Raw genomic sequence first — 25,851 nt, 5'->3', positions numbered from 1 at the left:
AAGATGAAGTGCAAGGAAGACATAAAAGATATGAAAATAGATGCTGCAGCTTTTGTTTCTCCGGCTGCTCCAGCCCTGCCCAGGAACCTCTCCCCGTTTTCCACACGCTGCCGTTAAAGAGCCTGAGCCTCCTTCATCTGCTGCCCCCTCCCCTCTGCTATTTACAGCTGTGTTTGCAAGCAGCAGGCCTGCAAATCACTTAATATCCATTAGAGCAGCTCCATTCACCCTGCTGCCTCCTGCTCTGGCAGCCGTTCCCGTATAAATCCTCGTGTTCCAGGGTTTAGGGAATCAACTGGGAGCACTTGCTCCGGCCACCCCTTTGCCCGCTGGAGCCCACGGCCTCCCCCTTCCCAGGCTGGAGAGCATTTCCTTGCTCCTGCAAATCCTCTCCTTCCTTTTTGGAGGGAGCAGTGCCCCTCCACGCTGAGAGCCCGTAAACCAGCCCCGCTGGAGGGTGCAGGACAGGCGTGACCCAGGGCCTTCCTGCACAGGTTGGGTGGAGGGATGAGAGCATCCCACGCCCTGTGCCACAGCCCAGAAAACCTGGGAAACCATGGGCAAGGGCTCAGATTTCCTTTGGAAAGAGGGGTGAGTTCGTCTCTTGAGACTGGGGGATGAAGGAGAACCCATCACTTGCAGAGGCTCAAAACCTGAGGCCCCAAACCCCGGCAGAAACCCTGGTGAGCTCCTTCCCAAGCCAGCCTCACATCTGAGGTGCAAACAACTGAGAGCAGCCCTGGAGGTTCCGAGCCCAGCTGTGAGCATCAGAGGTTTACTCAGAACATCTGCAAGTGCACAAAACACCTGCTCCTGCCCCAAAAGCCACACGCCAAGCTCGGGGCTGGTCCCACAGCCCCAACAGCTGGTCCAGCACTGCTCCCACCTGCTGCCAGAGCAGCTCCCGCAGGGCTGGATCCCAGGGAATGGCTCAGTTCTCAGCCACTGACCTGCAAAGACCCCAGGAGGGGGGTTTGGGGTGCAAACTCAGGGCTGAGTGTCTCCTCTGCTGCACAGCCCTGCTCAGAGCTGCAGCGGCAGCAGCGCTGTGCAAACCATCCCCACAAAAATCACTCACACAGAGCGGCTGCATTTCCCTCTCCATGCTGGCAGATCAATTACAGCCCTGGCTCGTGGCAGGAGCAGTGAGCTCAGCCCCTCCTGCACCCAAATTGGTGGAATTTTGGCTTTGTTATTACACCCAGGCTCGCAGGTGTATTAATGTAATTTCTTCTTGCAAAGGGCAACAAGTGAGACCTCAGGCTGCTTTGTCTTCATTTGCTCAGCTGCTGAGCATTTTAGGTTGTTCCAGGGGCTGGTGGGATGGGAACTGCCACAAAACCCTGCAAAGCTCCACAGCTTGAACCTCATCAGCTCCCCAGAAGAGATGGGGGGTTGCTGGGTGGGGGATGAGGAGCTGAGACAGCAAATCAATATCAATAATCAATAAAACACGCCAGCTTTGCTGCAGAACTCAGCAGGCCAAGACACATTGGGACAGGGGACTGACAGCACCGGCTCCACATGGATGTCCCCAGTCCAAAATAATTGAGGGGGTCTCACCCAGCCCCCCACACTCCTCCTCGCCATCCCCCAGTGCCAGATCTGCTCCGACACTGACAGTGATTGACAGGGGCAGAGCAACAGGTGAATTAAACAGGCGCTGCTGCCGCCAGCAGTGGTGCTAAATGTCAGAAAAGATCAACCCTGGCGTTCCCAGCGTGGCTCTGCTCCCGCCGAGCGAGGTGATGGAGTGGAAATGCAGCCTGCAGAGAGGGGAGGGGAGCTCCGGAGGGTGCTGAGCACAGCTTGGGGCCTCGCCAGGAGCTGTGAGGTGGGAGCCATCAGTTTGGATCCATCAGGTCCAGGTCTGAGCCAACCCACGGGAGCAAGGATCATCTCCTCCCCCTGGACAGGAGGGACCTGCAGAGGCACCTCTGAGCTCTGCTTTTGCAGGTGCTGGGTGTCCTCGCTTCCCAGGCTGGGAGTGGTTCAGGACAGCAGCGCAGGTGTGAGATCTAACCCTAACCATAACTCTAATCCTGACCCACCGGCTGTTCCAGATGGAATCCAAGACATCCCAGTGCAACCAGCCTCCCAGGACCTGCCTGCCTTGTACAGCACCAGGAGCCAGGTAAAAACTTCCTGCATTCCACAAAGGATGTGCCTCTTCCCAGCTCCCTCTCCTTCCTCACATAGCACATTCCCCCAGGACAACCCGAGAGAAAATAAAATCTGTATTCCAAGGACACCGGGCCTAAAATAATGTTGTTTTGCTGTAGTGCCACTTTAAATCTCGAGCAGTTGAAAAACCAATTTGTGCTTAGAAACATTCAATTTGTTTGCAGGTGTTTTCCTCTTAAGTGGCACCGGGTAATCGGGGCTGGCAGGGGAGCCCCCGACAGGTGCCACAGGCCGGGGCACCAGCTGAGCCAGGGCCAGTGTGGGACGTTCCAGGAGAGTCCTGGGGCTGGAGCATTGGGAAATTAATTGGTCACATTAAACGAGTGGGGACAGAGAGGGGCTGAGCTGAGCATCCTCCAGCACGTGGTGTGTGGAGGGGAGACCCTGTTCCTGTGGATGTGGCGAGGGTGGAGAAGGACATGGGGGACAGAGAGGGACATGGGGACAGAGAATGACACAGGGGACAGAGGGGGATGAGTTAGGGTTCAGCTCTTTGCCCACCTGAGCGTCAGGAGGTGAAAGCTGAAGGAGGGGAAAGGGGCAACGGTCCTGTCCTGCTGCAGGAGAGCTGCTGCCAAGGGCTGCCGTGGGATGGAGCTGCCAAAGCGTGGTCTGTCCACGAGATTTCCTCTTCCCAGCAGGAAGAGAGAGTGACTAACCCCAAACCCAAGCCATACATCAACTTAATCGATGTCCCCGACACCCGGCGCCCCCCGTCCCTCACCTTGCAGCCGGTGCCCGGAGGTGTGAGGCTATTGATCCCCCGGATGCCCGTGTGATTGGAGTCCACAATCCAATGCCTGCCAAGTCCAGCCGAGCCCAAACCTCTCAAATCATGTTGACACGTTTAGGAGGTGCCGGGCGCTTCATCCTCCCCGGTCCGATATGTAATTATGTCCTTGTCACCGTGATGTAGGGGCTTGGCAGGGCAATAAAACCCCAGGGACCCCGCGGCCGAGAGCGGCCGCTCCGCGCCGCCGGCTGCTGCCAGTTCCTTGCTGTAGTTAGACTGCAGGAAATAGAGCTCAATAAAGCGGCGTGTGGATCACGGCAGAAAGTTTGTCTGGGAAAACAGGTGGGGGAGACGCCAGGAGCTGCTGCTGCCGCAGGCCCTCGCGGGGTTTGAGCATTACTCACTTTCTCGCCTTCCTGCTGCCAGCCAGGGAAGGGGGGGAGCAGGTGAGGGCTGGAAATGCAGCATCTAACCCTGCTCCTTTCATTCCAGCCTGATCCCACCGGACCCTCCAGAGACTGCCAAGCCCTCCCCTCTGCTTGTGGCATCCTGGAACCTGCTGGGGAACCGGTGCTTCCCAGCCTCTCTCTCTCCCCTGGGGGCTCCAGGGCAGCCCAGGCACGGTGGGCACAGCACGGTGCCCTCTCCTGCTGTCACAGCCTGTCGGGCTGGAAGGACATCAGTGGGTTTTAGCACGGCACAGCCAGATCCTCACCAGCCTCATGCTGGGCTGCAGCAGCAGCCATGGCAAATTCCCTCTCTGATTCCCTAATCCCTTCAAAGCCCTCGAAGGCTGCTTGGGAAGTTCCCACCAGCGGGGTGGGAGCTGGTGCTGGGAGCGGGGTGCTGGGAGGCAGCGGAGCTGCTCCTCTGGCTGATGTTCCCCCAAAGAGCACAAACAGTTCCCAGCAGCTCAATTCCTCCCCTCAGGGCTCGGCAAGCATAATTTTTCTTCACTAATATATCTTTTGCTTGATGAGCTGTCGATGGCAGGAGGATTTAATCTCCCATACCCTCGCTCTCTCCCAAATCCACTAAGGTGAAGGCACTTCATTACAGAACCACTCAGCTGTCCGTTCCTATCGATCACGCCTTGGCATGGGTGACCTTGGATCGATGAGCTGCCGATTTTTTAGTGCCTGTTTGCCCACACCAAATGCCAGCAGCGCCAGTACCAGCACCTGCACCCAGCTCCAGGAAGGAGCCTGGCACAGCTCAGGAGCTCACAGGCAGGAGCAGGGACACACAATCAACTCATACACCAGGATTTGCCATCTGGGCACAATTTGTCTCTTCTTCAAGTGGATTCAGGCCTTGGGTTTGATGCTTCCAAGTTGAAGATCCGTGTCCTGCTCCCAGGGTCCATCCCGGGCAGCATTGCTCCGCTGCAGGGCAGTCCCACTCCCAGCTCCCTGGGCAATTCCCCACCACAGCTTTGCCTCCAGGAACCCAAGATTCCCATCAGAAAAAGGGCAGCGAGAGCCAGGACAGATCCAGTGATGAGAGAGGTCATCCCAGGGGGGTGACAGAGTCCCTCACTTTTCTCCGGGACCCAAACCTCTCCCTGTAACTCTCTGGTGATTCATCCACCTCCGCCACGTCCCCTGCAAGCAGTCACTGCCTTACTTTTTAATCAAATCCTTTGCTTCCCTTCCCTTCAGGAGCCAGAGCCATTTTTCTATTACATCCTGATTGATCAGGCCCTCGCCAGCCGCTGTCAGCACCGTCTTGGTGCTTCATTTCCCATCCCCACACAGCGGGCTGTGGGCTGAGCCCGCTCGCTCCGGCACCAGCAAACAGATTCATAAATGCACATAATTAAGAAGAGGAGGCAGCGGGAAAATTGATCCTACTTTTGATTTGCTGCCCCCAGCTGCAAACCCCGCATCAAAGGGAGGGAGAAGCCAACGCTAACCCCAGAACAGGGGGGCAGAGGAGGAGGAGGACACGGAGGTGAGCCCAAAATGCTGCTCAGCGCCAGGAGAAAGAGACTCCATCCTTGTGCTGTGCAAAAAAAAAAGCAGGAGGAGAGTCTCCAGGGCGGCAGCGCTCCTTCGTGCTAATGAGCTGTTTTCCACTGTAAGAAACCGGGAGAACAAGCCCAGACTCTGCTAAACAAGGGCTGTGGCTACGCCAGGTCAGAGATCAGCCACCCCCCGAAGGGAGCACTGACAAGACGGTAAAAACACGGAATTAAACCTCTTTTCCCTCCTCCCTGCTCATCGCTTGGCAAATTGAACGGCTCCGATGTGTGCACTCGTGGCTGCAAAAGGCTCGGTGGTGCCTTGGGTGGCCGGGACACCCCTGGGATCACTCTGGGCTGGGAAGGGGCTTTGGGAGGGCGAGGTGTGCCTGTGTTCCGTGGGACAGCCCCAGGACAGGAGCCTGCCTGACCACTGCCAAACCCCCACACCAGGTGAAGACAGAGGCTGGACAAGTCCACCCTCACCGCTCTGTCACCAATCCCATCCCCTCTCCCAGCGCAAGCCAGGGACGGCTGGATCAGCCCCATCCCGCCTTTCCCGGCTGCTGGCGGATCCCTGCTGGCACGGAGCTGCCTTATCTGTGCTGGCAGAGGACCGCGGGCTGCCCTGCCATCAGCCACCAGCGGATTACGGGGGTTTATCAGTTTATTAGGGGACAAAAGGCGCTCAGCAGAAGGGTTCTGAGACAGTGCGAGCGGCTGATAAGAGCCTGCCCGGCTCCTCGGACATCTCGGCCACGTCTGGCACATCACAGACAGCGGGACCCTGGCGCAGAACGGGCGCTCTGGGCACTGGGGGCTCTCAGGCTGCTCGGGGAAATCCAACAGCGCTGCCTGGATGGGCGGGGATGTGGGGGCGGCTGCCTGGAAGCACCGCCCGCTCCCCCTCCAGCGCTGGCAGCGGGACCAGGCTCCCAAACCGGGGCTGGGGTCTGCTCCCCCGGCTGCTCTGCCTGAGCCCTGGGTGCGACTCTGGGGTACGGAGCCCTCGGGGTCCTCAGGGAGCTGAAAATGACAAAAAAGAGCAAAAAACACGGAGTGGGTGAAGCACCAAGGCAATGCCCGTGGCAGCACCAGTGGAAAATCCCCAGGAGGTTTTCATTTTCCTTCCCAAGTTTCACCCAAGTCCATCACTTCTCCTCCTCCTCCTCTCCTTTTTTTCCCCCCTCCTAGTCCTTTTAATTAACAGTGTAATGGAACTCAATCCATTCGCAATCTATTCTGGCAAGAAACCACCCTCCCCGGACTCCAAATGACCTGACTAACAGGGTTAGAGGCTATAAAAAGTGCCAGACAAAATTTTTAGCTCCCTCATCCTAATTATCTCCTCTGAGCACCACGACAGCGCCGTGACACAGCAGCACCGAGGCCCCCCCAGGCTGTGAGGGGGACACGCTCTGCCTGGGCACACTCCCTGCATTGCAAAGCTTCAAAAAGAAAAAACCATTTTTCCCTCAGGCTCCCATAACACACAGCCCAGGGCGACCAGTGGGAAACGGGGAAGGGTGGGGAGCGAGGGGCCGGCAAACTGGGCGAGCTGGTGTTTGGCACTCTGAGGGTGAGAGGGGAACGTGGATAAATAGGCTGGCAGCTAACGCAACTTAGAGACAGACAGGCACAGCAGGTAAATAATGATAATGATCTTCTAACGAGCTCGCATCTGCGCAGCACCTCGCCTCCAACTGAATCCCGAAATGCTTTACAAAAAATAAAATGATCCCAGCACGGTCCCGCAGCCCTTTCCTGGTTTGTTGCCAGCACTGAAGGGGAGTGCGGGGAACGCTGACTCCTCGCGGGGCTCAGCTGTGCCCGGCTCCGGGCCAGAGCACCCTCGGGACAATCCCACAAACGCACCAGGACCTTTTTGGAAAAGGCCCTCCTGCACGGCATCCTCGGATTTTTTTCCCGCCGATTACCTCCCAGCTCTGGGAACCACCATTTAGGAGCTCTTAGACTGGTTCTTTTGGGATGTGACCTAAAAATGAAAGTTTTGATCCAGCCCTTGGTTTCCTCCCGAGCTTGGAGCAGAAGCTTTCAACGCACCTGGTTTAGGGCAACCTCCAAATCCTGATCCACCTCCAGGTTAATCACCTCAGTAACCCGGAGCTGTTATCAGCTCTCTGCGGGCTGGAATGGGTGTGATTCCCCAAGCTGTGGGGGAATCCCGCCTCCACGAGCTTTGGAGTAAAAGGTGAGTGCTCAGGGCTCAGTTCCAGCCCAGCCCTGCTCTAATTTCCAACTCTATTTGTTCTATTGAGTGGTTATCAAGTTAAAAATGCAAGGACTATGGATTTCTTTCCAGTTTAAACATCTGAAAACAAATGTGCTAATGAGCAATCTGACCACTATAAAAATGATTACTGACAGCACTTCAAGGACCCAACTTTACTGCCTTCAAAAGCACCCAGAGCAGCAGAATGCAAGTGGTTGTCCCAGGGCCATCCATCCAGCCTTGGCCAGGGGGAATTTCCAGATGAATGCTTACAGGAGAATAAAACAGTCAGAGAGAAAGAAAGGAAAGCCAGGAATCAAATAATCTCTTGCCAAAGCTGCTCCAAGCCTCCTGCAACTGATTCATGCTTAAGAGGCCGGAGGATGAGATTTCCAGGTGCTCTGAATCTCTTCCACCAGTGCAGCTCAGCGTGGCAGAGAGCAACGCTCCGGGTGGGAAGGGACCCTCCTGGTCCAGGTGCAGCTTCACCTGGGGCTTTTCCTACCGGGAATTTCCAGGTACAGCCTCCCCGAGGGCTTTTTTCCTGCCAGGGATTTCCTCCTACACCCACCGAGGGGAAGGAGGAAAAGAGAAATTACAGAGCTACTGGGATCCAGGCTTCAGCTTCGAGGTATTGAACAAAGCCGTGCCCTTCCTCAGTGCCTGGTGACTGATGGTCCAGTTGGAGCTGCCCATCTGTTAGGACATAATCCTCACTGAAGGAACAAAGAGGGGCATTAAAAACCAAACCCTGCTCCATTTAAACACAGATTGGAGATTTATGGGCGTTTCAGCGGCCCCTTGTTCCTCTGGTGATTGCCCATTCCGGGCGCTCTTTGTTTTCACAAACAACCGCCCCTTCTCTCCGTGCCATCGCTTTAGAGCCAGGAAAAGGGACAGGTGCCAAAGACGAAGTTATTTAAGGCATCGTTTTATCATCCCCTGGAACGGACAGGAGGGACAGAGCCAGCCCAAGGCCACTATCCGAGCACAGATGGGATCCTCTCCCACGCCCTGGCATGGCCGCTTCTGCCCTGGCACGAGTGGAGCTGGCTCCGAGCATAGCAGAGCGCTGCCATGGGGACTCCCATCCCATCCCATCCCATCCCATCCCATCCCATCCCATCCCATCCCATCCCCCTGAACAGGAGGACGCCCACGGGCTGGTGAGGAATGCAAAGGTTCCACAGGGGACACATCGGCCTCATCCCCCGGGCACCGCAGGGCGGCGGGCAGTGCCAGGTCCCTGCCGGGAGCAGGTCAGGGATGAGGCTGTGAGCGATGCAGGGGATGGCACCGGTGACTCAGCCACCCCCCAGCGCTGACAGCCAGGACGTGCCACCGCAGCACTGCCACACGCACCGCTCAAAAGCTTTTCCTTCTGGGTGAGACTGAATGAGGCCAGGATTGCGGGAGGAGGAGGGGGAAGAGCAGGTCAGCTTCACCTCAGCTCCAAGGCGTGAGCAGGAGACTCCCACGCCGGCAGCTGGGCCAGAGCAGGCAGCTGGAAGCAGAGACACAGCTCAGGGTCACGTCCTGGCTTCATCACCGATCTGCTGTCCCTTAGCTTCGCTCTCCTCCTGCGTTTGCCCTCCTTGTCCCTCCAGACTGCAGCATCTTCCACACCTGAGAATTCAGAGCCTCCCTGGTACGGACGGCTCCAGTCCGAGGAAGTCGAATCCCTACAGTGGAATTGGTAACACAAAGAAAGTGGAAAATAAGGGGCAAGAACCTTCCCTAGGGTGGTTTCCTACCCATCCCTGAGAGCCATCAGCCTCACACAGAGGGGAACGGTCTCACTGTGGGTCTGCCCTGCACAGGCAGCCAGGAGCAGCCAGAATTCCCAATCCCAGGGAAGCAGCAGCGCACGGCAGCCCAGCCCGATTCAGAGGGCACGCCAGGATAGAGAACACACTCCTGCCTTCAGATGAATTGGAAGTGAACCACGGATTGCTAAAAGCATGTCAGGGGATGAAAGTGGCTCTGCTGCTGACTAATTGGTGCTCAGGAGCAGCCCAGCTTTGGGTGGCTTTGCCAGAGCCACAGTGGGCATCCTCGCCCTGGCAGTTCCAAGTCAGATTTGCTCTAAGCCCTCGTGCATTTGCAAGCCTGGCTGCTCCAGCCCCGCACTCCCGCTGGGAGCCGAGAGCCGAGGGCTGATCCCACAGGCTCTGAGCAGCCACCTGTCAGGTCCCCTGCCATGCAGAGAAAGTCGCTCCAGCTGCTCTGCCAGAGGCTCCCGAGGAGCCAACGCTTCTCCTGGCACCGACAGCCGGCTCAGCAGGGCCAGTGGGACCGGCAAACGGCAGCCACCAGCCCTGGCTGGCACAAGCACAGAGCCCACGCTGACAGAGCCAGAGGGGGCTGGGTTTAGAGTCACCTTGTCCCCAGGGGCTGAGACCGCAATCCCAAGAGCTTTTCAAACGCTGGATAAACCCTGCCCTCACGGCCAGCACGCAGGGTAAGGGAAATGGAAGAGCAAGAGAGGTTAAAATCCCTCCCGAGGGTCCCTGCACTGGCTGGGACTTTGTCCTGCCGTTCTGCCCAGGGCTGATCCCATCTCTCCTCTCCTTAGAGACCTCTGCCAAGTCTGGAGCTTCCCACAAAAGGCTGGGATCGGGCGTGTCAGGGCAGTGCCCAGCACCTCCCAGCCCTGCACCAGTCCAAACTCCAGCCCTCTGCAGATGAGTTCTGCAGAGGAAGCACCGAGTGTGGCACGGAGCATCCCCCTCACGTCAGCAGAGCGCAGCCAGTACAGCCCTCCAAGGCTCTGCTCCAGCCTCGGGGAGGAGGGGAAACAACTGCTTCCCTCTCATAAAACACGGATTTTATTAGCTAGGAAAGTCAAATGGTTTTGCAGGGAAAGCTGCCCACATTGGCCAGATGTGAACTACGAGACGCAGAAGCACCTCCCAGGCAGATGCAGCTCATCCTCTGAGGTGCTGCTCTGCAGAACATCCTTCTGCTCATCCCAGCAGCTTCCTTCAGTTTAAATCACCCACTCTCCGTCCCAGAGGGGTGCCCAGGCTGTGTCCTTACACCTGGGAGAGAAACGAAATCCAGGCGACCCCGAGCAGTCACGACAACTCCTCGCTTCCTCCTGACTCTCCCGAGCACCGGTCCCTGACAACTTCCCCACCTCATCCCGCAGTGCCCCTGTCCCCTTCCCCCGCGCCCGGCTCGCCAGGCTCCCATCGATCGGGGATGAATCAGGCGGCTCGTGGCGACACGGATCGCCACTTTTCACAAGTACCGCTCGCAGATCACGCAAACACATCCTCCCAGCAGAACACTTCAGAGAGCCTTCGCAAGCAATTAACGTCGCCGGGCTCCCGCCGGGGAGGGGGGGACATTAAAGGGAACGAGCTCTGTGCAACCACACAAACTCCGATTAGTTTGTTGACACCGGCAGATCGGTGCTTTCCCCTCGCTCGTGAGATTGCTCCCACTCCCCAGGGAAGTCTCCTGGAGAAGGAGCTGGGTTTGCTCCACCCACAGAGTCCTTCTCGGGGTTCTTTCCACACTCCGGTTTTGCCAAACTGGGGCTGATCTTTGGTTCCCAGCCCTGCCCACCACCTCCAGGCCGTCCTCACAGCCCCTATCCACCCCAGGAGAGTAGGCAGGACAGTCCCCATCCCTGGCATTCAGAAAATCCGGCTGTGCTCCTGGAGCTCAGCAGGACTCCAGCTCCCGTTGATCCCACAGGGATCAGACACCCTCAAATTCCAACCGGGCAATTCGTCTGAGCAATTGATGGGAAGAGTTGAACGTTCATTCCCTCACACCCCGTTCACCAGTGCCCCAAAGCCCCAGGCCTTCCTTTCTTCCCCTAAATCCGCAGGTTTGTGCCCTTCCTCCGTTCCTGGAGAGGTGACCTGCAGGGAGCTGCTGCCCAGCGGGCACGGGGTGATCCTGCCAGTCCAAACACCAATAATTACAGCACATTTACACCCCGCAGCTTGCACTGAGCTGAATGAACTCATTTAAGTCAGCAACAACGGGTCAAGCCAACAGTAACTTGTCTCCATCAGGCCTCCGGAAGGGCCAGGGGAGCTGCAGGAGGGAGAAGCCCTTTTATCCTAATTAAAGCACAAGGTGGCAGAGCTCAGCTCCCACCTTTCCAACACCTTCCACCAAACTGCTTAATCACAGGCAAACGAGTTTCTGTAATTACAGCAGGAAGGGATTTATCTTGGGTCGCAGAGGTGGAGTAGCACGACCTGCAGAGAAAGGCGGTGTCAGCAAAGAGGCTGCCGGACGTGCAGGGGGTTCTGTGAGTCCCTAAATCCCTCCCTGATCCATTCCAGAGCCAGCAAACATCAGTTTCTGTATGCTCAGACTCCAGGGATTGGCTCTGTGTGCTGTTTGGCACCAAAGAACTTCTCCAGGAGGGAGCAGGAGCATCCCTGGGAAGGGAAGGATCCGTGGCAGGTGGGCAGTTCCCTGCTCCATGCTCAGGGAGTTTTGCTCCTGGCTGAGCAATCCAAACCCAAATCTGTTTTTTCCTCTCAAGACAAATGAAGATGTTTTTTCCAAGCTGGAATGGGATTTGACCACTGGACTGATTTTTTTTCCTGCAGCCCTGTTCTGTCACAGCCTGAGAGAGCCACAAGGGCCATGGGGGCACTGAAAAGGGGCTTCTGCAGCAGCTCCCCCTCCTCTATATCCATCCCCTGCTTTTGCAAACAGCTGGAGAAAAGAATTCCTCAGCTTCACCAGGGCCTTGCCTCAGCAACCATGCTTAAGTCAATATTTATTCGCTGTATATGGCAACTTCAGTCGGGGACTCAGGAAAACAAACATGGCTGCACTCAGTGCCTGGGAAAGGCAGCGTTTGACTCAGCACCATCTCCAGCGACTTCCCAGGAAAGCTCTGGAGCTGGAGCTGCTCTTGGAACGCTCTGGAGCTGGTGCCGCTGTCACCAGCAGCCTAGGGACCTGCCTGAAGCCACCAAGAGCAACACAATGTGTGTTCCTCTGCTCAGGACTGGCAATTTAACCGAGCAGGAGGGGCTGCAGCCCCAGCCCCGTCTGATCGATGCTGCACACATGCAAATAGGCACAACGGCCTCTCTCCGAAAGCTCAGCAGGATTTCTCCATCTCCACAGCCTCTCCAAGGAAAGCAGGGCACGGAATTCATTCACGACAGGCCGCCACAGAGTCCATTTCCCAGGGCCCGGCTCAGCGTCCCTCAAAATCAAGAGGAAAATCATTTCCCTCAAGCTCTGGGTTAGGAATTAAGGGCACGCAAAGCACTCGGGACCCAGAGCAAATGCAAGGAAGGGGCTGAGCGCTCCAAGCGCTGCCTGTCCAAGGCTGCCTCGGGCAGTCCGGCTGCTCCCGGCCACCGGAGCCTCCCCTGCGCTCCCAAAGTCCTGCCTGGCAATAGCCTGGGAGCTGCAGATCTCATCTCGCTTCCAGAGCACGCTCCCACAGCAGCACACCGGCCTTTCCCAATTCCGTCCCCTTCTTTGCCCGCAGATTCTTCCCTTCCCACGGGACTTCCCACCCCTCCGGGCAGCTTTGCCTGAAGGGCTGAGCCGGGTCTTGGCTGCATCCCCGGGAATCCCTGTGCGTGGCAATCCATGGGCTCGGTGGGGAGCAGCTCCAGCCTTTGGATTAGACTGGCAAGAGCATTAATTAAAAAAAAAAACAAACCAAACTACTAGACCAAAACTACAACAGCAACAACAAAAATCAGGAGCTTCTGTTACACCCAGAAGCAGCAGGTTCATGCACTTTTGGAAGCACTTCTGAAAGGCAGATTAGATCGATGCAGAGATGGAAAGCACAGGCAGCACACAGGCAGCAGTCCCTTGTTTTATTCCACACAGCCTCACATTAAAAAAAAAAAAAAAATTAAAAAATTCTCCTAAACCAAAAAAAAATTACAGTCGGGAAAGCAGAGCAGGAACAATGATTTCTTGATTTCCCATATTTTATTTTCCCCACCAGCGATTTCCAGATCAAACCCACTCGCTTTCCAAGGCCCAGCGGGGGCTTTTTGCCCCCCCAGCTCAAGCTGAGCTCTTTGACTTCACACCCGACCCAACGCGAGCCCCCCACCCCAGAGCTGCGATGGCTCCGTGCCCGAACCGGGCAGGGGGACTCCGGTTCCCTCCTCGGCGGCTGCAGCAAAATAGAAACCAAAACCCAACCAATTTCATTTTTCTGGTCTGGGACAATGCCCCAGGTCCCGTCTGGAGCCTGTCCTGAGGATCCCGGCAGCGACCCCGCACTCGATGCTTTCCCCACCCCATTCACCCCCTCCACGCTCACCGGTGCGGGACTCGGTGCGTTAATTAAAGGTTAATGAACGTGCTCAGAGCACAGACATCAGTGCCCTCTACTGGGACCAGTCAGAAGGGTCTGTGGGGGAGCACTGGGCGCCCTGCGTAGCTCCCAGCGAGGGCTGGGTGTGCCCTGGCGGGGGAAGCGCCGGTGGAGGCGGGAGAGGTGCGGTACCGGCTCGGATGAGTCCTCCCCGCACGGGCTCCTTCCTTCCCATCCCCATCCCATCCCCATCCCATCCCCATCCCCATCCCCATCCCATCCCCATCCCCATCCCCATCCCATCCCCATCCCCATCCCCATCCCAATTCCCATCCCCATTCACATCCTCCCATCCTCATCCTTGTCCTCCTGCCCATCCCCTTCCATCCCCTCCCATCCTCATCCCCATCCCATCCCATCCCATTCCCATCCCATCCCCATCCCATGCCATCCCGTTCCCATCCCATGCCATCCCATCCCATGCCATGCCATGCCATGCCATCCCATCCCATTCCCATCCTATCCCATCCCATCCCATCCCATCCCATTCCCATCCCATCCCATCCCATCCCATCCCATTCCATTCCCATCCCATCCCATCCCATCCCATCCCATCCCATCCCATCCCATCCCATTCCCGGCACTGCCTCCCCGCAGGGCTCCCCCAGCCCCAACACTCCACATTCCAGGCTCTGGGATGGAAAGGTCCCTCATGGAGCACTGGGAGCACAGGGATGAGCCCGTCCCTCACCCCGAGCTGGGCTCCAGCCCCACCATCGGCCCGGCCGGGCACCTCCAGCGCTCCGAGCTGAATCGGCTGTGACAGCGCTCGGGAAAAGCAAATCCCCGGGGAAAGGGAAGGAAGGGGGAAGGTGGGCTTTACAATTTATAAAACCACTCTCAGTTTGACTGCATTAGCTTTGCCTTAGGCTCCAAAACACAACGAAAGCCAAGCAGCGAGGAGGGGAAAGAGGGATTGGGGGGGAGAGGGGGGATGGCAACGAAGGAGAAAGCTGTAATTGCAATTGCTGGAATTCACTTTTAATGCTGGCTGCTGAATACAGTAAACACACTCTCAAGTCCAGGGAATAAGCATTGATTTTTCTCTTTTTTTGCAAGTGTTCCAGTGAAAAGCTTCAAATCAATCCTGTTCTGACAGACACTTTTTTGCCTCTTGGCCTCCAATTACTCACTCTCCACATCCACCCTTCCCAGATCTCACCTTCACCAGGCACACCTGATGCTGAAGGAGCACTGTTTGATCCAGAATCTCACCCTGCACTGCCAGTGGGGCCAGAGGGGCCCCCAGGGATGCAAAACCCCAGCACAAGAGGGGCTTTGCCTGCAAAGCACTCCTGGGGACAAGGGACAGCAGGAGAGGAGAGGAGAGGAGAGGAGAGGAGAGGAGAGGAGAGGAGAGGAGAGGAGAGGAGAGGAGAGGAGAGGAGAGGAGAGGAGAGGAGAGGAGAGGAGAGGAGAGGAGAGGAGAGGAGAGGAGAGGAGAGGAGAGGAGAGGAGAGGAGAGGAGAGGAGAGGAGAGGAGAGGAGAGGAGAGGAGAGGAGAGGAGAGGAGAGGAGAGGAGAGGAGAGGAGAGGAGAGGAGAGGAGAGGAGAGGAGAGGAGAGGAGAGGAGAGGAGAGGAGAGGAGAGGAGAGGAGAGGAGAGGAGAGGAGAGGAGAGGAGAGGAGAGGAGAGGAGAGGAGGTGCATGGGGGTGTGGGGGTATTTTTCCCTTGTCACAGCTCCATAACACCACGGGTGGTGTTTTGAGGGCTCAGGCTGAAGCTCTGGGCTGGACACAGAACCCACAGGAACTTTTTGGTTGTTGTACTGAACCTTCAGCACCTGCTGCAGAAACACCAAGGACTCAATCCCAGTGGGAGTCCCCTCTCCCACCCGCCTCCCACACACCCCTCCAGCTCTCCAGGAGCCACAGGATTAGGTACCTCCCCAACGTTTCATTTTCCAGCTATGACTGAGCCAAGGCAAAAGGCTGGATTTTCATCCCAAGGTATTTGCAGCTTCCTGGCGATGTTTGGTCCCTGCCAGGTTTCCCAGAGGCAGGAGCTAAAGGGGAAGAGCTCTGTGGGAGATCCCAGCGAGTCCCACCAGCTGCTCAGTCCCTGCAGGAGATCTTCAAAGCAAGGCAAAAAATGTCACTTAGCCAGGGAACAACTCCAGGTTCTTTTGTAGCCTCTGCAGGGGGACAGCATCAGACTGCAACCTGAGCGTGGCACTGGCTTTGATTGTCTCCTGTGACTGAGGGGGGAAGATGTCATCGGGGTTTTGATGCTTCCCAGGACTCTAGCCCCTGCATGGCAGCGTTTTATTCATCTGCTCCACGAACAGAGGGAGGAATATTGGCTGGAAAGTCTGGATTGTGGGATAGGCACTGCAGGCCCCGTTGTCACACAGAGAGGGAACAGAGTCTCCTATAAACTCAAGGTTTACTCAGTGGTCTCAGAGGTCTTTTTCAGCCTAATTGATTGCGTGATGATGAGGCAAAGCTGATTCTTTGTCAAGTTTTAATTCCAGGCGAGGCTTAAACAGCTTCTCCTCTGCTCCCGTGGCAGAGGGAAGCTCCAGCTGCCCGTGCTCATGGCACAATCCCACACTGTGCAGGCACGGTGGGACAGGGCTGTGCCAGGGAAATGCCACCCATGCAGGGGACAGAGCTGTCCTTACGGCCTGATCAAACACATCCTGCCAGAAAGCCACAGCTGACATTTCCTAGGACAAAACTTTCTCCAAAGCAGACACAGATGGAAGCAGACACTCACATCCCACAGCTCCTGCCACACGTGCTCTCCCTTTTCCTCCCTGTTTTCCCCCCATGGATCAAGACCTCCTGGCACGGAGAATTTGCTCTCATTCCCAAGACCCAGCACGAGGAAGAGTTACCGCTGCAGTGACATGACCTTCAGCTGCTCACAGCCCAGACATTTCCTTCTGACAGCTCCCACATTCACCCTCGAATTATATGTACTCTATATGACTGTTAAGAATAATCACAGTATTTGCAGTGGTGTGTTAGGCACCAAATTATGTATAGGCAAAGCGATTAGAGAGCAGAACAAAGCGGTTGTTCATGCAGCTAATGGCCAAAGTACCACTATTTTCCATCAAGACAATTTGCAGCCAGCGTAGCATCTTCTCACTCCCCAGCCAGGAGCAGCTTTGCGTGAAATCTTCAAAAACAACTCTGTTATCACAAGTCTCAACAGCAGAGCTCGGAGGGGGTTGTAACAGCCTTGATAGTCCTTAATTCTTCTCACCCCACCGCCTTTCCCTCCTGTCCCAAGTGCATTCCTCTGGGAGACGTGGCTGAGCGTTGCCGCAGCCAAGTTGTGTATCCAGCACTTAATGGCATTAAAACTTCTGCTGACTCCCATCTTTAGATAAAAACCTGCTCTTTAGGTTTGTTTACTAAAAATCAAAATCAATAACTATCTCAGGTCACTGTCTTACAAGCCTTCACTCTCAGCCTCGCATCCAGATCCCTGTTTTCCAGGAAGATGCCAGAATATGCTCAACCATGCACAAAATCTGTGTTTTCTACCTTTGCCAGAGTATTTTTGTGGGTAAAACCTTTGGGTTCAGGTCACTGCTGAGGTCCTCCCTCCTTTTTTCCATGGGTCTTGTCCAAAAAGCCAAGCACCTGCTTTCTAAAGCCTGCCCAAGTCTGAACAAGGAACCAGAAGGAACGAGTCCAAGGCTAGAAGGAACTCTCCTGTGCCAGGCCCTTGGAAATGAGATCCAACACAGTGATGACTCCATCAAACTGAGAAGGAGAATATTTTAATGGCAGATTGTCCCATGGGGGTAGGAAGGAAACACCAGAACTTCTAGGGAGATGAGGAATCTCAGGCTGGAGCTGATGAGAACCTGGGACCAAGGATGGAGAAGGTGCAGGAACTGCGGGGAAGGAAGTGATGAGGCTTTGGGAGCAGGAGAACAGGAATGCTGGTGCCCTTGATAGCTCTGGCTCCAAGGTTGATGGAGCTGCCAGGAGGTACAGCATGTTCTCTCCTATTGATCTATCAATGTCTGCTCTCCAGAGGAGGGATTACTCACTTCTGATAACACAGCAAGGTTGCCTCTGATGAAAATCAATGGCTCTGACTACCCAGCCTTCATTTAATTACATCACGCTGTAAATCCAGCGGGAGCGGAGCAGGGACATTCTCCACCAGCACCTCTGCTCCATGTTCCTCTCCCCAGTTCTGCACAAGTATCTTCCCGAGGTTATCAAGATAAATGGCCTTGATGAGCGGAGTTTTGCTGTCTGTTCTGTGGCCAAGGAAAGGACACGAGGACTTCTCCGTCACCTTGGCCCACAGCTGGCAAAGCCAGCCAGCAAGAGAAGGACACCAGAGATGTGCAGGCACATTCCTGGCAATTAGCTTTGTGGGAAGGAGGATTGGATTAAGACTGAATGTGAGATCAGGCAGCTTTTTACAAGCTAAATAAGCAACAAGCAGTCTGAGAGAGATTTCTCCCCCTGTTTACAAGGCCAACCAAGGCCAGGTTAATTAATCTCTCTTTCCAGCTGCCCTCCTCACTAGGGCTTGTTCCTCACTTTGAGCAAAACACCCGAGACAGCTGCTCAGATCTCTCACATTGCAGGGTGATGAAAACAAAGGCACAGATGAAAATTGCTTTAGAGCTTAGCCTCTCACAGACAACAAACGTGCCCGTGCTGTAATTAGGACTAGGCATGCAAAAAAAAGAACCAGATCTTTGACTGGTGCTTAACCAGGGATAGTAAATAAAAATAACAACAATCCCTTCCCATACACACAGAGCACACACAGAGGCACAAAACCAGGCAGGCCTATTTTCCTGCAGCTCACAAAAGAGCGTGGTTCATCTCTCTTGATCCTCGCACAAAGGCAGATCCCAGCACAGGCTGTGGCTCTGTGCATGCTAAAACCCGGCAGCGACGCCCTATCAAAACAAGGCATTCAAAGACACTCTGCTGCCCCTGGGGAGAGTTTATACCCAGCACAGACACGCAGCCAGCGGCGGTTCATGAATCGCTCAGAGCTGTTCAACTCCAGCAGCCAGGGCTGCAGTGCAGAACATCCTCTGAAGCTGTGGCACAGCCCCTGCCACGCTCCCAGCCAGCAGCTGGACATGCCAGCACTGCCATTGGGAGCTGCCCTGCCTCCTCCTCCCCCTCCTCCTCCTCCTCTTCCTCCTCCCCCAGACACGGTTTAAGGCAGTTGGTGGCAGAGATAAATTCTCCCGTGTTTGTTTCAATGAAAAAGTCCCAATGTTTTCTTTCCCTCGCCATTAACAGCACAATCAGAGCCGTGAGGCCTCAGCCAGCCCTCCCCACACAAACACCCTCCATCCTCAGCTCATCCCAGCTCCTTTCCCAGCACTTACGCAGAAAACAGAAGGCGAAAGCCCAGCAGGCACCAGCAGCAGACACTTCCACAGCCTTGCAGTTAAACCCAGGAGCTGTGGTGCTTTAACACAGCTGGCAAACATCTGTGTGCGAGTCTCCTGTCTGGGGAGAGCTGCGGGAAGCTGAAAACCCTGAGTTTACTGGGGTTTGGGTAATGGGGTTGATAGGCAGCAGGATCTATCTGGCTGTCCAGGAACCTCAGTCAGCACCAGGCTTTGCCCTGTCCCAGGAGAACATTTCTGCTCTCACCAACTCCACAGACAGCAGCCACAAAAGGCCAAAAAAACAGTCCAGAAAGTGCAAGAGCTCTCCTGGCTCGGCTGCCTGGCTGTAGGAGAGCCTGCAGGTCCAGCAGGGCTGGCTGAGCATCTCTCACAAGAGATGTCTCCCTTCCTCCTCTGTCAAGGTCTCCTCTCCAAGCATGTCCTCTCTGCCAGCTGGGCACGGCTCTGCAGCCAGGCTTGGAGCAGGAGGCAGGTGCCAAAGCCTTGAGTCACCAGGCTCAGAGCCCTGCCAGAACCTGGGGACACAGGGAAGGAGCAGCCTCCGTGTGTGCTCGCTGCTCCTCAGGATCCAGACGTCATCTCCAACCCACTTGCTGAAGGCTGACGCGTTCTGGGGAGGAATAAGACACCCTTAGGAACAGCTCTTCCTCCTCAGCAAGGGTGTCCTGAAGGAATTGCCAAAAATATGTTTTTCTCAGGGTTTTTGTGAGGGCTCTCCTGGCAAAAGGACAGGCTGCAACCCCAGGGAAAGGGGCTGTGGAGCCAGGCACTCATCCTACAAACACGGGGGCAAAACGCTGCCTGGTCAGGAGTGGTCAGCAGGTTTCGCTTGGAAGGATTATGGCAGAGATTCTCAAGTGAGGGCTCTCTAAGGAAAATGACAGGGCAGGGAAAAACACCCTTAATTTCTAGATTGTCTTATTTCTTAGCCCCGTTGCTATCAATTGCTTTGAGATACGGCCATGGATACCAGCAGACAACTTGCACTCCTTATCCCTGGCTGTGGAACAACCCTAGAACAGGGAAACTGCTCCTGGCCCAGTGACCTCGGAGGTGAACTCCACTTTCTCTGCTGTCAACAGAAAGACTGAGCTCGGTTACCAACAGCACATTCCCAAGATTCTTGCCTCAAATGTGGCTCAAATTGGCTAATGCATTAGGAGATTACTGGGGTGGAAAGGGCAGGGGAGATGGACGGTATGCAATCACAAGGGCCTCGTTTCTCCTGGAAGCTCTATTAATGGACAAGGAGCCCTTCGGCACAGAGATAAGCCCCAGGCAGAGGGTAGCAGTGAGGAAGACAGAAGGAAAGTGCCTTCTGGGATTGATCCTTCCTGTTCCACTGGCACCTTGTCCCAGGCCTTCCCTGCATCAGCATTCAAGGGGACAATTCCCTGTCACACACAGCAACAGCTGACCGGTAATTAATCCCAATGCCAACACTGCCTGAACCTCTCCCACTCCTTCCACGTTAATTTATTTAATTTATTGCTGTATCATTGCCAGACCCAGTTCTCTCCACGCAACTGCAAAGGGGAAAGATCTGGAAGTTATCCCAGGGCCGTGTAAGACAGGAAATCACTTCCCACGTCCAGTCCTGAGGCTCGCTTTGATCATGTAAACACACACAAATCAATTGGCTGCAGGATGGATGCCAGAGGTGGGTGACAGGTATGCCAGGGACCCACAGTCACGGCTGCTGGAGCCTCTGCACCAGGAAGAACATCCCTTATCCTGGCTGACTTTGATGGAGGGATGCCAGCTGGCATCAGGGATGATTTATCCCTTGTCACACAGCTCCTCTGCAGAGCTCGACAGCAGCACTGGGAACACTCAGGCCCAGGAGCAAAGTCTCCTTAAGTGGGTTCAGCAGACCTGGGTCAGTTCTCAGCTTCAGGAGCCCCCGGCCTGGGATGGCATGGCCCAGAACGTGGCACAGCTCAGTCTGACTGGATTTAGTTCAGAGCTCCACACTCGCATCGTCTGCCGTGTCGTTTCCTTCCTCTGAGCTCTTCCAGCCAAGCTTGTTAAGCCTCATCACAAACTGTAAACCTCAAGCCCGAGTTCCATCACCGCCCCAAGCTCGCCACCCAAGCGTCGGGAGATTTCTGCATGACTCCAGCAAATCATTTAATCCCTGTACCTCATTTCCTCCGAGGGATCATTCCACCTCTGTTTCTCAATCTCTGGGATAAAGACCATCATCAGATTTAGGAACGGGGGGAGGGGGGGGGGAGGGTGGTCCCTGGGCATGCAGACAGGGTCCAGCCACGATGGAGATCCAAATGCTGTCCCTGCTCCCCTGAGGAGCCGCACCAGCTGAGGATTCATTCCCCAGTGACTTCTCCCTGAGCTCCAGCTCCCAAAGGCTGCTGACAGCACACGTGCTGCCGCGGCACGCGGAGCTGACTGAGCAGCTTATCGCCTTCTCCCCGGCTTATTACACCTCGGCAGCTTTGTATCTGGGAAAAAGGAACACTGGGAGCCCATCTCAGCGCCAGCTCTCGAGCAGGGCCCGCGCGGCTTTGAGAGCAGAGAGCTGAGATAAACACAGGCCTTGCTTTGTCAGGGGCTCTTTATCTCCCTGAGGGGTCTGTGCAGGCAGGGCAGGAGCGCACAGATATCTCACCAGGGCACTCAGGCTCTGTTCCGGCAGCTTTCCACAGGGAGAAGGTTTCTGTTCCCAGAAGAAAAGGCAGGTATCTGTCAATACCCTGAGTGGGGTCCCCAGCCCCTCCCCCAGGACGGACAGCACCCCAGTGGCTCAGCGTGCCAGCAGTCCAGGGCAGCAGAAGGATTTGGGGGGTGAACTTACATCCTCAGCTCGCAGGGAAGTGCAGACACAAGGGCAGACTCTTCTTCCCCTGGAGACCCCAAGGAAAAAATCCCTGTGGGGATCATGGAGGGGGGGCAAAGCTGGGGCACAGCAGTTTGGCCAGGGCTGCTGAGCAGAGGTGGCAGGAGCAGGAGCGGGTCCCTGTGCCCTGTGGGGTGCAAGGCCGGGCCATGGCAGCCACGCTGTGCTCGCTCGGGGGGCGGAGGCCACAGCTCCCTCCTCACTCCCAAAGCAGCTCCGGTGCCGACTCCTTTCTCCACTACACAAAGATGTCAGCTCTTGGTGACACCGAAATTGCGGTTTAGGGGAGCCCTGTACCTGTCAGGAGACAAAGCCCTGACCCTGAGGTTGCCCCCAGAGCTCTGCAGATGGCTCAGGCACTGCTGGTATGGGGTTTGGAGGTGTGGGGAGGGAGAATCCTCCTCAGCCACCAGCAGCAACCAACGGCGCCGTGGTGGAAGCAGCGTGTGAAATGCATGGAAATGGAAATGGCTCCACTCCTCCTCAAGGAGCCTCTGGCAAAAGGGCTGGGAGCTCAAAGCCTCTCCTGCCTGCTCCGTGCCATGACGTCCAGGAGGAGAGGAGAGGAGAGGAGAGGAGAGGAGAGGAGAGGAGAGGAGAGGAGAGGAGAGGAGAGGAGAGGAGAGGAGAGGAGAGGAGAGGAGAGGAGAGGAGAGGAGAGGAGAGGAGAGGAGAGGAGAGGAGAGGAGAGGAGAGGAGAGGAGAGGAGAGGAGAGGAGAGGAGAGGAGAGGAGAGGAGAGGAGAGGAGAGGAGAGGAGAGGAGAGGAGAGGAGAGGAGAGGAGAGGAGAGGAGAGGAGAGGAGAGGAGAGGAGAGGAGAGGAGAGGAGAGGAGAGGAGAGGAGAGGAGAGGAGAGGAGAGGAGAGGAGAGGAGAGGAGAGGAGAGGAGAGGAGAGGAGAGGAGAGGAGAGGAGAGGAGAGGAGAGGAGAGGAGAGGAGAGGAGAGGAGAGGAGAGGAGAGGAGAGGAGAGGAGAGGAGAGGAGGAGAGGAGAGGAGAGGAGAGGAGAGGAGAGGAGAGGAGAGGAGAGGAGAGGAGAGGAGAGGAGAGGAGAGGAGAGGAGAGGAGAGGAGAGGAGAGGAGAGGAGAGGAGAGGAGAGGAGAGGAGAGGAGAGGAGAGGAGAGGAGAGGAGAGGAGAGGAGAGGAGAGGAGAGGAGAGGAGAGGAGAGGAGAGGAGAGGAGAGGAGAGGAGAGGAGAGGAGAGGAGTTGGGATGGCCCAGCCTCAGCACCGTGTCCTGACCCACAGCTCTGAGGTCTTCCCAGGACACAGCTCACATCCCAAAGGAGAGGAAGATGAGAATGCAATGCCATGGCCAAGAGCCCTGCCTGGCCCTGCCACAGGAGCTGGAGAGGGAAAGGATTTAACCCAAAGAGGCCAAAGGCCTCAGATTTAACCCAGGCAGGCAGCAAAATTCAACCACGTTCAGTGCTCAGTGGGGTGAAGGCTCCAGTCATCAGCTCAACTTTGGGCCAGGGAGCCTGGCTTCCCTCTTTTAGCTCAAACTCAGTGCAGACTTCACCTTTCCTCCTCTAGCATGGATCAATCCATGGAAATGAGCTCCAAGACACAGCACATTGTTGGAATACGCTCAGAGATGCGGTTTAAGGAAATCAACGGCATCCGGGAGCCCCAGGCAAGCTCCCTGCAGAGAAAACACCAAGGTGGTGTAAAGCAGCTTCTTCTTTTTATTTTGTACCCCCTCGGGCTGAGGGGAGCCGGGAGGTGAGGGCGGGTGGGTACTGTTCAGGGGGCACTGCCCCACGCTGGCATCACCACCACAGCCTCAGCCTGCAGGTGAGCCCCCTGCTCTGACAGCAGAGCACACAGAGGGAGTGTTTCTAATTAAAAAACCCTCTGAAAGCTGCTTCGGAAAGAAATAATTTAAAGAAAAAAAATAATTAGGGAAAAAAAAAAAAAAACCACCATATCTCAATTGCGAAGTTCCTGCTGGAGCCGTTTCATTTCCATTTTGCACCACAATAGGAGGAGAGCAAACAATGGCTGAGAGGAAGCAGCCTGATTGTGGGGAGGAGAAGTGCCACGCTCGTTTTTCATCAAACGTGGGTGAACCCGATTTAAAAAAATAGAAAAAAATAGAAATATATCAATTTGCTCACTTCATTATCTCCCCCCCCTCCACCAAAAAAACATCCCCTCAGGACAGCTCATTGCAGCTCCTTCCCAGCCTTGCTCGCCCACAGCCTCCGACCTGCTCAGGCTTCTTCTCTCCCTCCTTCCTCCCCAGACTGGGAGATGTGGGAAGGAAAGGGGCATTCCAGGGCCACCATCCCCAGTGCCACCAAAGGGCCACCTCTGTCAGGCTGGAGCTGGGGAGAAGCGCTCGTCCCACCCAACAGCGGCGAAGAGGAGGGGAAGGAAGAAAATTCCGCCGGCATCACTTCCAGCAGGGCCGGGAGGGCCTCCCTTGCCAGCCGGGCGCCTGTTCAGGGTGACAGCTCCGGGTGACAGCGATCGGAGGGGATTCACCACCGCCGCTTCCAGCGTTCCCATGGCGACGGGCGCTAGGTGCAGCGTGTGAAACACTCCATTCGCTTATTGATTGAGCCGCCGTCAAATTCAATCACAAGTGAAAATGGATTTTTTAATGCGACTATTAGCTGCTTTTGAAAGGCAAATTGAGTTCAGTTATACCGAGTCAGCCATCAAAAAACAATTTGCCATCAGCCAGACGGGCCGGAGAGGAGCCCGGCCCGGAGCAGCGGCCGCGCGCCCGAGGATCGGGAGATCCGAGACGGGAACCGAGGGGAAATACGGCTTTTCCTCCTCCAAAATGCACTGCGTGAGGAAAGCGAGGCACAAGGCTGGGCTTTGAGGGGCTGGCATGGACACGGCTCCTTGTGGGATCCGTGGCTGGAAAGGAGCAGGGGGTTCAAGGAGCGGTTTTCATCAAAAACCCAAGCGGGGCTGCAGGACAAGCACGGTGGAGGCTGTCCCCAAATATTGGGGTGCACAAGGGGAGCCAAGCGAGAAGGACACACGACCCACGGTGCTGTGGTGAAGCCCAGGCAGTGCCACCCCCTCCCTGTGCCACCCCACAGCCACCACAACCCAACAGAGCTCATTTCCTTCCAGCCGCTGGAAAATAAGACTTTTCCCTCGCTGATTAGGGAAGAAGATTCTCATTACTGTGTTAAGTGAGGATCAATATCGCAGCCAAGTCTGAAATCAGCCCTGTCTGGCGAGGTGCTGAGCGCACCAGTTTCCCCAGTTTGGGGTTGAGCAGCATCTCTGGGGAGCATCCATGGCTGGATGGAGACGGAGGAAGGAGGTGGGACAGCACAGAGCAGTTTTTAACTGAACTTGAAGTTCAGACAAAACTCTGCCAGATGTGGGAGGACTTGCCTGTACGTACATGTTTATAAATAAAACCCTCTATGCGTTTAAAAATCCACATAAAAATAAATACATGTTCCCCCTACAGAACTCGAGGATTATAACGGAGCCCATTAATTATAAACCAAATATTTTTAGACTCCCTGAGAAGCCTCCAATAAATAAATAAAAATCCAGCTTCACTTTGGGCTGCCACCTTTCCTGATTCTCCTCTCAACCCCACAAGCAAACTCACAGGCCTTATTAAACACTTGCAGGAGCAGCCCTGGAATTTCTAGAGCAGCACAATCCAAAGATCTGCTTTCAAAGAGCCTCTGCTTCCCGCAAAGCTCCAGCCCAGGCTAATGAGAGCTTAACCACATGTTTGTGGCGGATGAAATAGTATCATTTTGCAATTATTATCATTCAAACATTATTTATTTAACCCGCAGCCACATTATATTGACTGCAGAATTGCTGTCATTTTTACTTTTGATGGCTCTCTTATTGAGCTGAGTGTGAGGAATTGTGTTCCGTGTTCCCAGTGTGGGGGAGGCTTTCCCTGCTCCCTGACCCTCTCCCCAGCCAGGTCCAAGTCTCTGCCCCAGAGCTGGTGGTGTTTGGTACCAGAATCCCCCAAAAATGGGCATTTTCCCCATCTTTGCTTCACCTTCCCCCACTGGCCATATTTGGGGAATTAATCCATTCTGACCCCCCAACACAAAGCCCTGTGCACCAAAGAGTTACAGATGAGGACAGAAGGTGGATTTGGTGTCACCCCTGTACCCTCCCAGCAGCTCTGAAAGCTCCTTTGTCAGAGCTGGAGAGGGGAGGCAGCAGCTGAGGAGCTCCGTG

The 25,851-nt window shown here is 55.5% G+C and overlaps 1 long non-coding RNA gene across 2 annotated transcripts in view; it reads right to left on the bottom strand.

Annotated features, from left to right (window-relative positions):
- Positions 1–5,344: 5,344 nt before the first annotated feature.
- The window catches only part of LOC125338084, a 28,318-nt gene continuing 7,811 nt past the window's right edge, over positions 5,345–25,851 (bottom strand). Inside the window, exons 1-3 of one of the 2 annotated variants that reach the window (XR_007208177.1) lie at positions 18,778–19,225; positions 8,559–8,795; positions 5,345–5,906 (exon numbers count right to left, since the gene is read on the bottom strand). This is a non-coding gene — a long non-coding RNA (uncharacterized LOC125338084). Of the gene's footprint in view, positions 5,907–8,558; positions 8,796–18,777; positions 19,226–25,851 lie in introns of those variants that run through there. The other variant, XR_007208176.1, reaches the window with a different exon arrangement.

This window comes from Corvus hawaiiensis, chromosome 24 (genome assembly GCF_020740725.1).
Source record: "Corvus hawaiiensis isolate bCorHaw1 chromosome 24, bCorHaw1.pri.cur, whole genome shotgun sequence".
Taxonomy (NCBI): Eukaryota; Metazoa; Chordata; class Aves; order Passeriformes; family Corvidae; genus Corvus; species Corvus hawaiiensis.
Note: the sequence above shows the minus strand (reverse complement) of the source record. Positions and strands in the feature narration are given on the sequence as shown.